General features: G+C 52.5%; 1 long non-coding RNA gene across 4 annotated transcripts in view; it reads right to left on the reverse strand.

Moving 5' to 3' along the window:
- LOC135314221 (uncharacterized) overlaps nucleotides 1-13,364 on the reverse strand; it is a 108,001-nt gene that overhangs the window by 14,867 nt on the left and 79,770 nt on the right. For all 4 annotated transcript variants that reach the window (XR_010373664.1, XR_010373665.1, XR_010373666.1 and 1 more), the window contains exons 13-14: nucleotides 3,329-3,520; nucleotides 2,961-3,070 (exon numbers count right to left, since the gene is read on the reverse strand). This is a non-coding gene — a long non-coding RNA (uncharacterized LOC135314221). The remainder of the gene's footprint in view (nucleotides 1-2,960; nucleotides 3,071-3,328; nucleotides 3,521-13,364) is intronic.

Here is a 13,364-nt window from a genome sequence, read left to right on the forward strand (position 1 = left end):
ATGAACAGCCGCGTGGAGAACCTCTCGGCAGACAGCAGCTCGAGTGGCCGCGCTGACACATACGGGGAAGGAGACTGGGCTACCGGAGGCTGCTTGCACACAGAACGCGACCATTAGCTAACACTTGAACACCCCTTTCCCAACCATCCCCCGGTACCAAGACTTCAAAAACCCCTCCTCTCCTCCTGAACTGTCAGGGAAGGAACCTCACTCCTTCCCGACAGCTCCCGCCCTGTATTTGCACCCCTAAAGCCCCTCTGTCAGCCGCTCCTCGGGAGCTGCCCTTCCCACCTCTGCCCCGCGCTCTGCGAGCACCTCCCACCTTCCGGCTTCCCGCAGACTCCGTGCTCTCTACAGGCCCACAAAATAACGGAAGCCCCGATGCTTATAATCTACGAGGGACCTGCCGCAAGCTGCAAAGGTTCTCGGGACAACGTGGTACTCTGCGGGCGATCGGGAAAGGCGACGAGCAGTTCCGTACCCCGACACACACTATGCGTTACGTCCCTGCTGCTTTCTGAAGGAAGGCTAGAGCTCCACATACAGACGCGTACAACACGCTCACCCTAACCCCTACCGCAGCATCTCAGCATCAGTCCTATTGAGAGATAACGTCAACAACTTGCACAACACACAGGCAAAACTGGTGGGAAAAATATACGCTTCTACCCTCGGCCAAGTCATAAAATTCCTGCAAAACCAACCAAACAAAAAACCTACCACACACAAAAACAAAACACCAAAAAAACCCCAGACAAAACCATAACACCCCCACAAAACCAAACAATCCAAAACACACTATTAGACCATCTTGCTACCCCTGAACATCCAACACAAACTTACTGACCCGAGGAAAAACAAAAGCTCGTACAAGTATACTTCCTAATATATATCTGCTGCTCAACTTTGACTGCTCTCTTACCTCAGCCAGAAACCTCCCCCTCTCTAAATGTCAAAACACACCTACCCAAAGAGCTTAGACAGCTCAAAACCTGCAACCAACTCAAGGAACAGTACCAGAGAAGCCCAGGAGCAGAATGAGCCTCCCGAAGAAAGGCTGGGGCTCATCTACGCCAGCAGAATGGCAAAGCAGAATGAAATCTTTTAAGAGCCCCTTCTCAAAAATTATCTCTGGTTATAAAGTAAATCATTTACTGTAAAACCATCAACCATTCGGAGTCACCTCAACGCTCTCTCTCGCTCAGTCCCTTAACAGAACTGAATCAGTCTCAAAGGACAAAAAACATGAAAAGAAACGTGGAAATATACAAGCGTATCGGGAACGGTACGAAGCAGCTAAATTAACACCTCAGTAGCTGGGACAAAACTAAATTGTAAAGGACAACAAAAAACCACCCCAGGAGACGCATCGATAAAAACAGAGGAAGGCTCTCTCTACTCACAGAAGCTCACGGAGAGACCTGAGCCAACGGTACACAGCTTTGGGGTAGCCGATACCGAAAAGAAACATACTCGAGACAGAAAACAGACTGCTGTGGAGCACAAAGGTGGCTTTGGCAAAGGTTCTGCCAGGACAAGAGTCACAGTTACAGGGAACGGACAGCGGCCGGCAGGGGAAACGCCGTCGGCGTGGCGGGGCCAGCGCGGGAAATGCCGCCCTCAGCTAACGCTGCGCTATCAAGCCTTAAGTGAAAACTGCAGAGTAGTTACAGGAGACGGGCATAAGACGGATGCTGAATATCACTTGATGGTCACAAAATCTCATGGGGATGGGCACCACGTAGCCTCGTGGACACCCCTTAGACCCAAACGCTTAACGAGAGACGCTTCTTGCCAAAATACAAGCTCGACGAGGAAAAGCCAACGGGGATGTGGGGGCAACTACCAAAATCTCAGTATGTGAGCAGGCGTTACTTAAGATGGTGCAGTGGTTCTGCCGGGTCCGTCCAACCTGAGCAACGGGTTCTAACGCCTGTCCAGCAGCGTCCATGATCTCTCTCACGGCCTCCCACATCATAGACACCTCCCCTGCCTGGGACCGCGTTTTCCATGTCCCACCCCTCCCCATCCCCGCAATGAAAATCAAACACAACAAATAAGTACTCCACTTCATCTTCTTGGCCTCCAAAAGAAGCTTCCTTCCACTGCTGAGCATCGACACCGACATCCTCATGCTGTTCCTCAAAAGCAGGCTGGCCCTCGGGTGCCCGTACTGCCAAAGGAAGAGAAAATGATTATGCTCTTATGATGAGCTCCATCATCCTCTCCTTCAGGAAATCAAATCCCGATCGCTACATACCAGAAGTTTGTGCAGGAGATGGCCGAGGCCAGCCCCATATATGAGGCACTCTGTGACCCTGCTCTCTCTTTTGGCCACAGCACCCGCCACCGGGGAGCCCCAAACCCCTTGTGACTCCCAAGGAAAACCAGATAAAACTAGTTCAAAACAACTGGCAGGTGAGAGGTGACCGACAAACACGTATAGCCCACCTCAAACCAGCCAGAGAGCTGACTACCTCCCCCACTAAACTCTCATCTTCGACAAATACACCAAACAGAACAATGTTTACGCTGAACAGAACAAAACCCTTACCCTCTGACACTCTGAAAAGGATTTGTGCACCCACAAAATATATATATATTCATGCTATCGACCGACGGACCACACTTCCTCAGGGTCAGCCCTGCAAAGACAGGAGGACGCCCGATGCTCTCTCCATAAATATAAAATAAAAAACTGAGCCAGAGCCAGGCAGAGAGAGGCGGAGAAAGAACAAGTAGCCACAGGCTACAGGACAGAGAGAGGGAGGACCAAAAAGACGGGGAGGCAGGGAGCCACTCAGAGCGAGATGGAGAAAGAAGGGGCGGGGGGACGCAAAAAAAAAAACCTAAAAATAATTTTGCAGCAGGTAAGGAAAGAGAGGGGGCCAGGGGGGAGAGACAGGGAGGGCCCAGGACGCACAAGAGAGGCAACGGGGCCCCAGTGGCCCAGGACTCACCGCGACTCTCGCTCTCAGCGCTGCTGGCACAATTTAGCCGTTCAGATGCTTCTTTCCCCTCCTCTCCGCCCTGCCTCTTCTGCAGCTCCAGACTCTAGGCCGTTCTCCACCTAAAGAGGATACACGGGTGTCTTACCGCTCTTACGAGATGAGGCTTCCTAGGCACGTAGCCTAGCTCGCTCGTGCACTACACGCCCGTACCCAACTCCCGGTTACGCGTACAGACCCTGCGGTGCACGTTGGTGGCCTGGCCCGCTGCGGGCTACGAAGGGGGATCCTTCCTCCCTCACCTGCAGGGACAGGCTCTCTCTTGCCTGCGGCAGGAAGGCAGCTGGCAGCCAGAGCGCCTTCAGTTTCTTCTGCTTTACCTTTCGTTGGCGTCTCCAGCTTCAGCCGAGGCAGCTCCTGTCCACAGCCGGGAAGGGCTCTGTGTGTCCCTTTTCGCCCCCGCGCTGCGAGGATGGCAACGCCGGGCAGAGAGAAGCCACGCAAGCCTGAGACGGCCGCAGTCAACGGCATCCCCGGGGGAAGGACAGACAACCACGTCCTCAGCACGGTCTCTGGGAGAGGGAAAGAAGAAACAGCGACCGTCATTACCGTCGATCGACCCTGGCCAAAGCCCCTCCTTGCGCAGGGGCTTCTGGACACACCGCCCCTTCCCCGCGCTACTGCTAAGGGCCCCTGCGCCGAGGGGGAATCCAGTGCGCTCGAGGGCCGGCTCGCTGCCTTCACGACAGGGCCTGGGGGCGGCCAAGGGCTACGCAGCACGCTTCAGGGGAGGTGCCGGGGCTGGGGGCAGGCGCACGGGGCAAGGGGGGGGCCAGGGGAGGCTGAGCGGGAGCTCCGGTGAGCCGGGGAGGCGGCGGCCATCATCTGCGCCCTGGGCAGGGGGAAAAGGTCCTCCTCCTTTCCCTCTTCCCTTCTGTCAGCTCCCGGGGAACTCACCGCTTCTCGGGGAGCGGCCGCACCTGGAAGCCCCCAGAAATCAACATGAATCCAACCCCAAAAATACACCGCGCGTACCGTACGCGGCACGGCCGCCCGGCACCCGAGCGCCGGAACACCGCGCCTCCCGCCGCGCCCCGGCGAGCCACGTGACAGGGCCGGCAGCCACTGCGCCAGGACTACAGCTCCCGGCATGCTCTGCGCCACAACACGGCCGCCCGGCAGCCCCCCGCCACAAGGACTACAGCTCCCGCCATGCTCTGCGCCACAACACGGCCGCCCGGCAGCCCCCCGCCACAAGGACTACAGCTCCCGCCATGCTCTGCGCCACAACATGGCCGCCCGGCAGCCCCCCGCCGCAAGGACTACAGCTCCCGCCATGCTCTGCGCCACAACACGGCCGCCCGCCCAGCCCCCCGCCACAAGGACTACAGCTCCCGGCATGCTCTGCGCCACAACACGGCCGACCGGCAGCCCCCCGCCACAAGGACTACAGCTCCCGCCATGCTCTGCGCCACAACACGGCCGACCGGCAGCCCCCCGCCGCAAGGACTACAGCTCCCGCCATGCTCTGCGCCACAACACGGCCGCCCGCCCAGCCCCCCGCCACAAGGACTACAGCTCCCGGCACGCTCTGCGCCACAACACGGCCGCCCGCCCAGCCCCCCGCCGCAAGGACTACAGCTCCCGCCATGCTCTGCGCCACAACACGGCCGCCCGCCCAGCCCCCCGCCACAAGGACTACAGCTCCCGCCATGCTCTGCGCCACAACACGGCCGCCCGCCCAGCCGCCACAAGGACTACAGCTCCCGCCATGCTCTGCGCCACAACACGGCCGCCCGCCCAGCCCCCCGCCACAAGGACTACAGCTCCCGCCATGCTCTGCGCCACAACGGGGCCGCCCGGCAGCCCCCCGCCACAAGGACTACAGCTCCCGGCATGCTCTGCGCCACAACACGGCCGCCCGGCAGCCCCCCGCCACAAGGACTACAGCTCCCGGCATGCTCTGCGCCACAACACGGCCGCCCGGCAGCCCCCCGCCACAAGGACTACAGCTCCCGGCACGCTCTGCGCCACAACATGGCCGCCCGCCCAGCCGCCACACGCACCACCACAGCTCCCGCCACGCCGCGAGCCCGCCCTCCCCGCTCTCTCACCCTGCGGGGCACCGTCCCTCCCGCCGATGCACCCGGAAGCCCCACCGAGCCCTCAGCACAGCCTCGCTCTCCCCACCGCCCGCTCCGACCCGCCGCTGCCCCGCCGCAGCCCTCCTCGGGGCTTGACCCGGCACGCAGCGGCCCCCCACCCAGCCCCCGCTCACCTCCTCCCTCGCTACACTCGCAGCCCGCTGACGCTCGGCCACAGCTCCGCTCCGCCCCGCCCTCGGCTCGCACTGGCCCCCCGGAGCAGGGCACCACCCCTTTTCCAGGGAGGAGCCGGCACCGCCAGCCCCACTGCCCGCACCTGGGGCTCCTCCAGCCAGACCCCGCCCACAGCTGAGGCGCAGCAGCAACGGGGGGCCCCCTCCCCTCACCCCCACAGTGCACCACCTCCTCCCCCGGGCTCCATCACAGCCCCTTGCCCCACGCCAAGGGAGCGCAAACGCAGCCCTCAGGCCAAAGGAGAGGGCAGGTGTTGGTGCAGGCGCGCACGTAACAAGTCCCAGGAGCGATTCGTGGCTCAGGGTCCCCAACGCTCCCCCTGCCCCAAGGCCACCTCGGCCGCCGTTGCCGCAGCCGCACGGAGCTGGTGGTGGCTGGGATAGTGCTCATTTTCTCCACAGTAGCTAGGAAGGGATACGTTTTGGATTTATGCTCAAAACACCGTTAATAATGTAGAGATGTTTTGGTTCTTGCTGAGCACTGCTTCCACAGTCAGGGCCTCTTCTGGTTCTCTCAGTGCCCCACCAGCAAGTAGGCTGGGACAGCTGGGAAAGCTTTCCCAGCTAACTGACCAAAGGGATATTCCATACCATTTGACATCATGCTCAGCACACGCAGCTGGGGGAAGAAGGGGGAGTCCTTGGGGGGGGGGGGGGGGCTACGGCATTTCTCTCCCTAAGTAACCATGACACATGACAGAGCCCTGCTTTCCCAGAGGTGGCTCAACACCTGCCCGCCGAAAAGGAGGAGTGAATTAATTCCTTGCTTTGCTTCCACGCACAGCTTTTGCTTTACCTATTAAACAGTCTTGATCTCAGCCCATGATTTTTCTCACTTTTACCCTTCCAGCTCTCTCCCCCAGCCCACTGAGGGTGGAGCGAGCAAGCAGCTCCCTGGTGCAGAGTTGCCAGCTGGGGCTAAACCACGGCACGCGCTTGTCCGCGTTTGGCAGGAAAGGGACCGTCCGTCGCCTGGCTCCTGGAGCGACGGGCTGCTGGGCAGAGGGGGAGGCCACCAAAGGTGAGGAGCAGGGCACAGGACAGTAGGAAGAGAGAAGAGAAGAGAAGAGCGGCAGCCGGCTGGACGGGGGCGGGGGGGCGTGTGTGCGTGTAGTGAGAAGGCACGAGGCAGGGAACAGGACGGCCAGAGAAGGACAGGGAGCCTGACGGAGGTGGAGATACAAGCAGCAGAGAGAGGGGAAGAGAGGCAGCAGAAAGAGGGGGGAAGAGCAGGACACAGACCAACAAAGAAGGAAGAGGAGCAGGCTGGAGACGCACAAAGAACCTGGGGCAGGCAGCACGACAGCGAGGGAGGAAAGAAGAATAGGGGCAGGAAGCTGGACCGAGCGCGATGGAGACAGACAAGACAAGCGACAAGAACAGGGCAGAAAGGGAAGAATGAAGCCACGGGGACAGGGAGCCGAGACAGCCAACAACGGAGGGAAGGGGCCGGGGAGGGAACACCACAAAACAAACCATGGGGCTACGTGGTACAGCGCATGAGAAGGCAGAGAATTAAGAATTAGGGACAGGGAGCCAGAGAAACAACAACAAAAAAAAACACCCAAAACAAAGGGAGATGGGGAGCAAAAGGAATCGCAATGCGTACAGAAAGGAGAGAGAAACAATTCTAAAACAGGGTCATGGGGAAGCCAGAGACAGCAAGATGGAGAAAGGACAAAAGCTACAGGCTACAGGGCAGAGAGGGAAGAATTAATGAATAGACACAGAGAGCTGGGCAGAAAGAGATGGAGAAAGGCTGAAGATCACACGGCCAACAGGGAAGAGAGAAGAGAGGGAGGAATTTTCAAAACAGGGGCAAGAAGCCAGAGAGAGGGAGAGAGGCGCAACAATAAAATGGGGACAGGCCACAGGGCGGCGAGGAGGGAATCGATGAATAAGAACAGGAGACCAAAGAGAACACAATGTAGAATGGAAAAAAGGAACAGCGGCCTACAGGGAAGGAGGAATTAAAGATCAGGCACTGGGAGGCAGACAGAGACACATGAAGAAACAAGTAGGAAAAAAAAAAAAAAAAACACACAACGGCAATGGGCTACAAAGACAGACAGAGAGGGAAGAAATAAAACATAGCAGCAAGGAGCTGGACAGAGAGAGATGAGGACAAACAAACAGCACGGTCTACGTGACAGAGAACGTGGAATTAGAACACAGAGAGGGGGAGCCGGACAGAGAGAGAGGCCGAGAGAAAAATCTAGACGGGCTACGGCGGGCAGAGGCAGGAATTAAAACCTAGGGACAGGGAGCTGGACAGAGGGAGACGGAGATCACAGGGAACAGCGGCGGGTGCAGGAAGAACAGGAATTCAAGAATAGGGAAAGGGAGCTGGACAGAGAAGAACTCAGGCAGGCAAGTAACAGTAGCAGGGTACAGAGCAGAGCAGACGAACTAAAAAGCGCGGCGGGAGCGTTGAGGCAGACAGAGAGAGATTAAGAAAAAAGTCACGGGCTACGTGGCAAAGCAGGAGGAACTCAGAAACGGGGATGGCAACCAAGGGAGAGTGAGCTGGTGAAGGATAACGGGTATTCAAAGTGAGGGACGGGGAGCTGGGAAAAGCGAGGCAGAGAAAAACAGAATCACAGAGAGAATCACACAAAGCCAAAAAAGAAGAAACTGAACAACAGGAACAGGTGTAACCAAAGCGATGAAATCAACCAACCAGAGACGGTGTTCCATTACGGGAACATGGAGCGTACGAATCAGCGCATCTGTCGATCTGCATTTTAGTCCCTAGGCGATCGTTAATGTCAGCAGAACAACAGACAACGTGCTTCTGTCAGAAAAGGATGACAAAACGCGGTTTCGTGTAGCGGACTGAGAAAACTAGCCAAGACTGCCAAGATTAAGAGCCAAGAACGTAAAAGGCAATTCTGGCAGGGGGAGATCGCGACCACCGACTCACGGACCACCACCGAGCCTGCGCAGCGATTTACATACGGAACGAGCAAGTTTGTACCGATCAGTAGACAGGACGATAATGAATATGTATGAATACGTAAAATTTTGATCTACAAATTCTACGGGAAAGGTGTGTGAGGGACGCACGCCAGGAGGAGCGATCCCCCGTGCATCTGGCGCCGTGAATAAAGAACGCCTGCTCTTTAATACTAGATTGGTGTTGAATAGATATTTCCGATTTTACCGTGTTTTTTGGTAACAGTTTTGGCACCCCAGATGGGAACCTGCTTTTGAATCTCGACGGATCCGCAGGACCGTGGGACCTGCAGCCAGCCCCAAGGAATTCTTGGGGAGAGCTTCCGATCCCCAGGCCAGAGAATTCTGAGAAAGATCCCCTGGACTGAAGTAAACAAGGCATTCGTTTACGAAGAAACTTAGGTAGAATAATATGTGGCGTTAGCTTCCCACATAGGATAGGATAGTGGGTTTGAGTCCCACAGGCCTGCCCGTAAGGCGCGGCAAAAGCCACGCAGGGTTGGGGCCAAGAGGTACCTCGGTTGGTAAGTCTCTGCTAGGCGAAAGCCTGTGGAGCGGGACCCGAGGGTAGGGGGGTCTTCAACAGGGGGTTGAAGTCTCCAGGGATATCTAGCAGGGGGCTACAGATCCCAGTGAGACCTCTAACGGGGGTTGGAGTCCCTCTGACTACTATTTGTGATAGTGCACTATCACAACTGCTAGTCGACTGGGAGATGGGAGCATTTCTGAGTAAGAAACCTATCCCACAGAGAACACCTTTGGGATGTACTTTGAAGCACTGGAAAGACATCGGGGGTGATGACCCACTAACTCGGAAACCATTAATTGAATATTGCAATCATTGGTGCCCAACGTATCAATTGGAAGGTGGGCACGAATGGCCAGAACAGGAGACATTGCAATATCATACCATCTTGCAATTAATGTTGTTTTGTAAAAAGGGAAGGCAAATGGGAAGAAGTGGCATATGTTGATTTGTTCTTTACACTGTGGAATCATCCAGAGTGGCAGAAACAGCGTGAGATATGTCCACAGGATTCTACGGCAATGTTTCTGAAAAGAGGAAAATGTGGTGAGAACTTGAAGTGTTGCTCTACTTGTGATACTGGATACTTCACTTGATGGAACTGACAAGAAAATAGTATTGAATACAGCCAGAAGGCAGGTGCAGGGAGCACATGCTAACAGGAATTTACAGAGAACAACGAATAAGAATTTTCCATCTACAAATCCCGAGTGGGACCCTAATCAGCCAGGACCCAGGGGAATGTTGACTAGATGTCAGAGACAGATTTTATTTGGAGTAAGACATGCAATGCCAAAAGCCATAAATTTTGACCCATTTATTAAGTGAGACAAGAATTAAAGGAGTCCCCCCCTTCAGCCTTTATGGAAAGGCTGAAGGTGACCACCAGAAAATATACTCATTTGAACCCAGAAAAAAACAGAAAAAGCAATTCAGTTGGTCTCTATATTCATAAGACAATCAGCCCCAGATTGGGGGGGGTGGGGGGGGGGGGAGTAAAAAAACCTTCAGAAACTAGAAGAACCTGAATCCAGAGATCTGGGTAAAATGCTTGAAGTAGCTTGGCATGAAGGAGACCAGAGGAATCAACCCTAGCTGAACACCTGGTTACGCTGAAGCTAGGGAATGAAGAAATAGAATTTTTGGTAGATACGGGAGCCACTTCTTTGGTATTGAATACACGTAAAGAGAAAGTTGATCATAAACCAGTAGGTGTTGTTAGTGCGACAGGGCAAAGAAAAATTAGCCTTTCTTAGAGCCATTAAAGTTTAAATTGGAGAAGCAATGGGCAACTCACCAGTTTCTGTATATGCCTGAATGTCCACTGCCTCTGTTATGATGAGATCTATTAAGTAAATTAGATGCTCAAGTAACTTTTAAAGATGGAGAGATTAAATTACTAATACCAGAACAGAATCAAAAGCCACAGAGGCGAGAGCGTTTATGTTACAGGATTCCTCCAGGGAGGAACAGGTTCCCGAAGAAGTGGAAAACGTAGTAATTCCTTTGGTTTGAGCGAGCGGAGCTCCGGAGCGACCTAAGCGGGCAGAGCCGGTAAAAGTAACCTTAAAGCCTGGAGCCAAGCCGGTAAGACAAAAACAATACCGTATTAAGCGAGAGGCTCGAAAAGGATTAGAGAAGTTAATTATAAATTTTTTTCAGAATATGAGCTCTTAATAGAATGTGAATCAGAATATAGTACTCCTGTGCCGCCAGTAAAGAAATCTAGAGGCAAAGAGTATTAGCTGGTTCACGATTTAAGGGCTATATCTCAGGTGGTCCAAGATCTACATCCGGTAGTAGCTAATCCATACACTTTACTGACCTCTTTTAAAGGAGGAGCATAAATGGTTTACTGTACTAGATTTGAAGGATGCCTTCTTTTGCATACCTCCAGGCATAAAAAGTCAAAGCCTATTTGCTTTGGAATGGGAAAGCCCCACCACAGAATGAAAGACACAGCTAACATGGACCGTACTTCCACAAGGATTTAAAATTAGTCCTACGATATTTGGGACTCAGCTGGCAAGAAAAAAAATTAGAAATATAGAAATGTCTAGAAAAAACAGAACCCAGGGAGAGGCATATTGTTACAGAATGCAGACGACATTCTGATAGTGGCAGAAAGTAAAGAATAATGTTTTGAAATTTTTAAATTTTCTGGGCCAAGGAAGATGCAGAGTTTCCAGAAACAAAACCCAAATAGGAGAAGCAACAGCCATTTATTTAGGATTCGAAATATCTCAAAGACAAAGACAATTAGAAAGTGAAAAGAAAGAAACTATTTGTCAAATTCCCGAACCTTGCGGCCCGAAGGAACTGAGAGCTTTTCTGAAAATAGTGAAATAGCGTCAGCTCTGGATTCTGAACTACAGACTGTATGTAAAACCATTATATGAGGCACTGAAAGAATCAAAGGATAAATATTTAACCTGGACGCCCGGATGCCAAACGGCATTCAAAGAACTGAAAAGAGCCTCAGTGATGGCCCCTGCATTAGGCCTACCCGATTTCGCTAAACCTTTTGAGCTGTTTGTCCACGAAAGACAACATTTAGCCCTTGGAGTGCTGACACAGCGACTGGGAACCTGGAAGAGACCCGTGGGCTACTTCTCCAAACAACTCGACCACGTGAGTAAAAGATGGCCTGGATGTTTACGGGCAGTGGCAACAGCAGCGCTGCCGATCCAGGAAGCCCCAAAGTTAACAATGGGACAAAAGATGACAGTATGTGTCCCGCACATAGCGGTGACTGTTTTAGAACAAAAGGGGGGTCGTTGGCTATCCCTTAGCAGAATGTTGAAATATCAAGTTGTTCTGTTAGAACAAGACCATGTGGAATCGAAGACTACTGCTATACTGAATCCTGCTATGTTTTTAACAACAGAAAACCTTACGGACAATTTCGAACACGATCGCTTGCTAACTATTGAACAAGTCTATTCCAGCAGACCAGGCCTGAGACACAAACCTCTGGGAAAATCCTGATCTGGAGTTGTTTACAGATGGAAGCAGCTCTGGGCGAGAAGAGAATGGCCGGATATGCTGTCGTTATCACCGCCGAGGGAATGGAGTCAGGGGCGCTGCCTGCGAACACCTCAGCACAGAAAGCAGTATTGGTAGCGTTGAAGCGAGCTCTGCGAATGGCAGAAGGACGAAGGATAAATATCTAGACTGATTCCAAACATGCATTTGGTGTGATCCACGATCATGGAGCTACTGGGAAGGAAAAAGGACTGCCATCAGCCCAAGAATCATTGATACAGCATAAAGAAGACATTCTCCAACTTCCGGAAGACGTGCAGAAACCAAAAGAAGTGGCGGTAAAGCGTTGCAAAGCTCATCGATTCGGCCAGACGGCTGTAAACATAAGCAAACGATTGACAGATAAAGCTGCAAAGAGGACTGCAGAGCAAGGTATCCTTGCACTAGTACCAGTAAAACAGATCGGAATTCCAAAGTTGAAACCGAGATTATTATAATAAATTGGATGAGCAATTAGCAGAACAATTGGAAGCATCACAAAACACAGAGATGGTAGGTAACACCAGAAAAACAAGTAATAATAATAACAACCCCACAAGTTATGACAGAACTTGCAAAAGAAAAGCATGAGCAAACACATTAGGGTGTAGATGCTACGGTTTTGAGTTTAAAAGCATCTGTAGCGTGTGTAGGCATGACAAGAACAGTTAAACCCATGGTAGCTAAGTGTCCAATCTGTCCTAGAAATAATCCCCTGAACCAAAGGAAACCACCTTTAGGAGTAACAAAACAAAAAATTCTCCCGGAAATTATTAGCAAATTAAGTTTTCTGAGTTACCCAGACAAAATAGATATAGCAGTATTTGTTAGTGCTGATGGACAAGTTTTCTAGTTGGCCAGAAGCTTTCTCGTGCTGCACCAACAAAACTAGAGTAGTAGTTAAGATGTTGCTGAAAGAAATAATACCAAGATTTAGAGTGCCAACAGGAATGTCCTCTGAGAGAGGACCACATTTTTTTGCAGAGGTAGTTCAACAAATTAATAAAATTTTGGGTATAAAATGGAACCTGCATATGCCCTAGAGACCACAATCAAGTGAAAATTTTGAGAAGATGAACCAAACACTGAACTGACATAGTGGAATATTATTGATCTAAGATGGAAGTATTGAGAAAATGATTATTTCAAAACTTCCAAAGGGGGGAAATGTAACCAAAGCGATGAAATCAACCAACCAGAGACGGTGTTCCATTACGGGAACACGGAGCGTACGAATCAGCGCATCTGTCGATCTGCATTTTAGTCCCTAGGCGATCGTTAATGTCAGCAGAACAACAGACAACGTGCTTCTGTCAGAAAAGGATGACAAAACGCGGTTTCGTGTAGCGGACTGAGAAAACTAGCCAAGACTGCCAAGATTAAGAGCCAAGAACGTAAAAGGCAATTCTGGCAGGGGGAGATCGCGACCACCGACTCACGGACCACCACCGAGCCTGCGCAGTGATTTACATACGGAACGAGCAAGTTTGTACCGATCAGTAGACAGGACGATAATGAATATGTATGAATACGTAAAATTTTGATCTACAAATTCTACGGGAAAGGTGTGTGA

Source organism: Phalacrocorax carbo, chromosome 7 (assembly GCF_963921805.1).
Source record: "Phalacrocorax carbo chromosome 7, bPhaCar2.1, whole genome shotgun sequence".
In the NCBI taxonomy this organism is placed as follows: domain Eukaryota; kingdom Metazoa; phylum Chordata; class Aves; order Suliformes; family Phalacrocoracidae; genus Phalacrocorax; species Phalacrocorax carbo.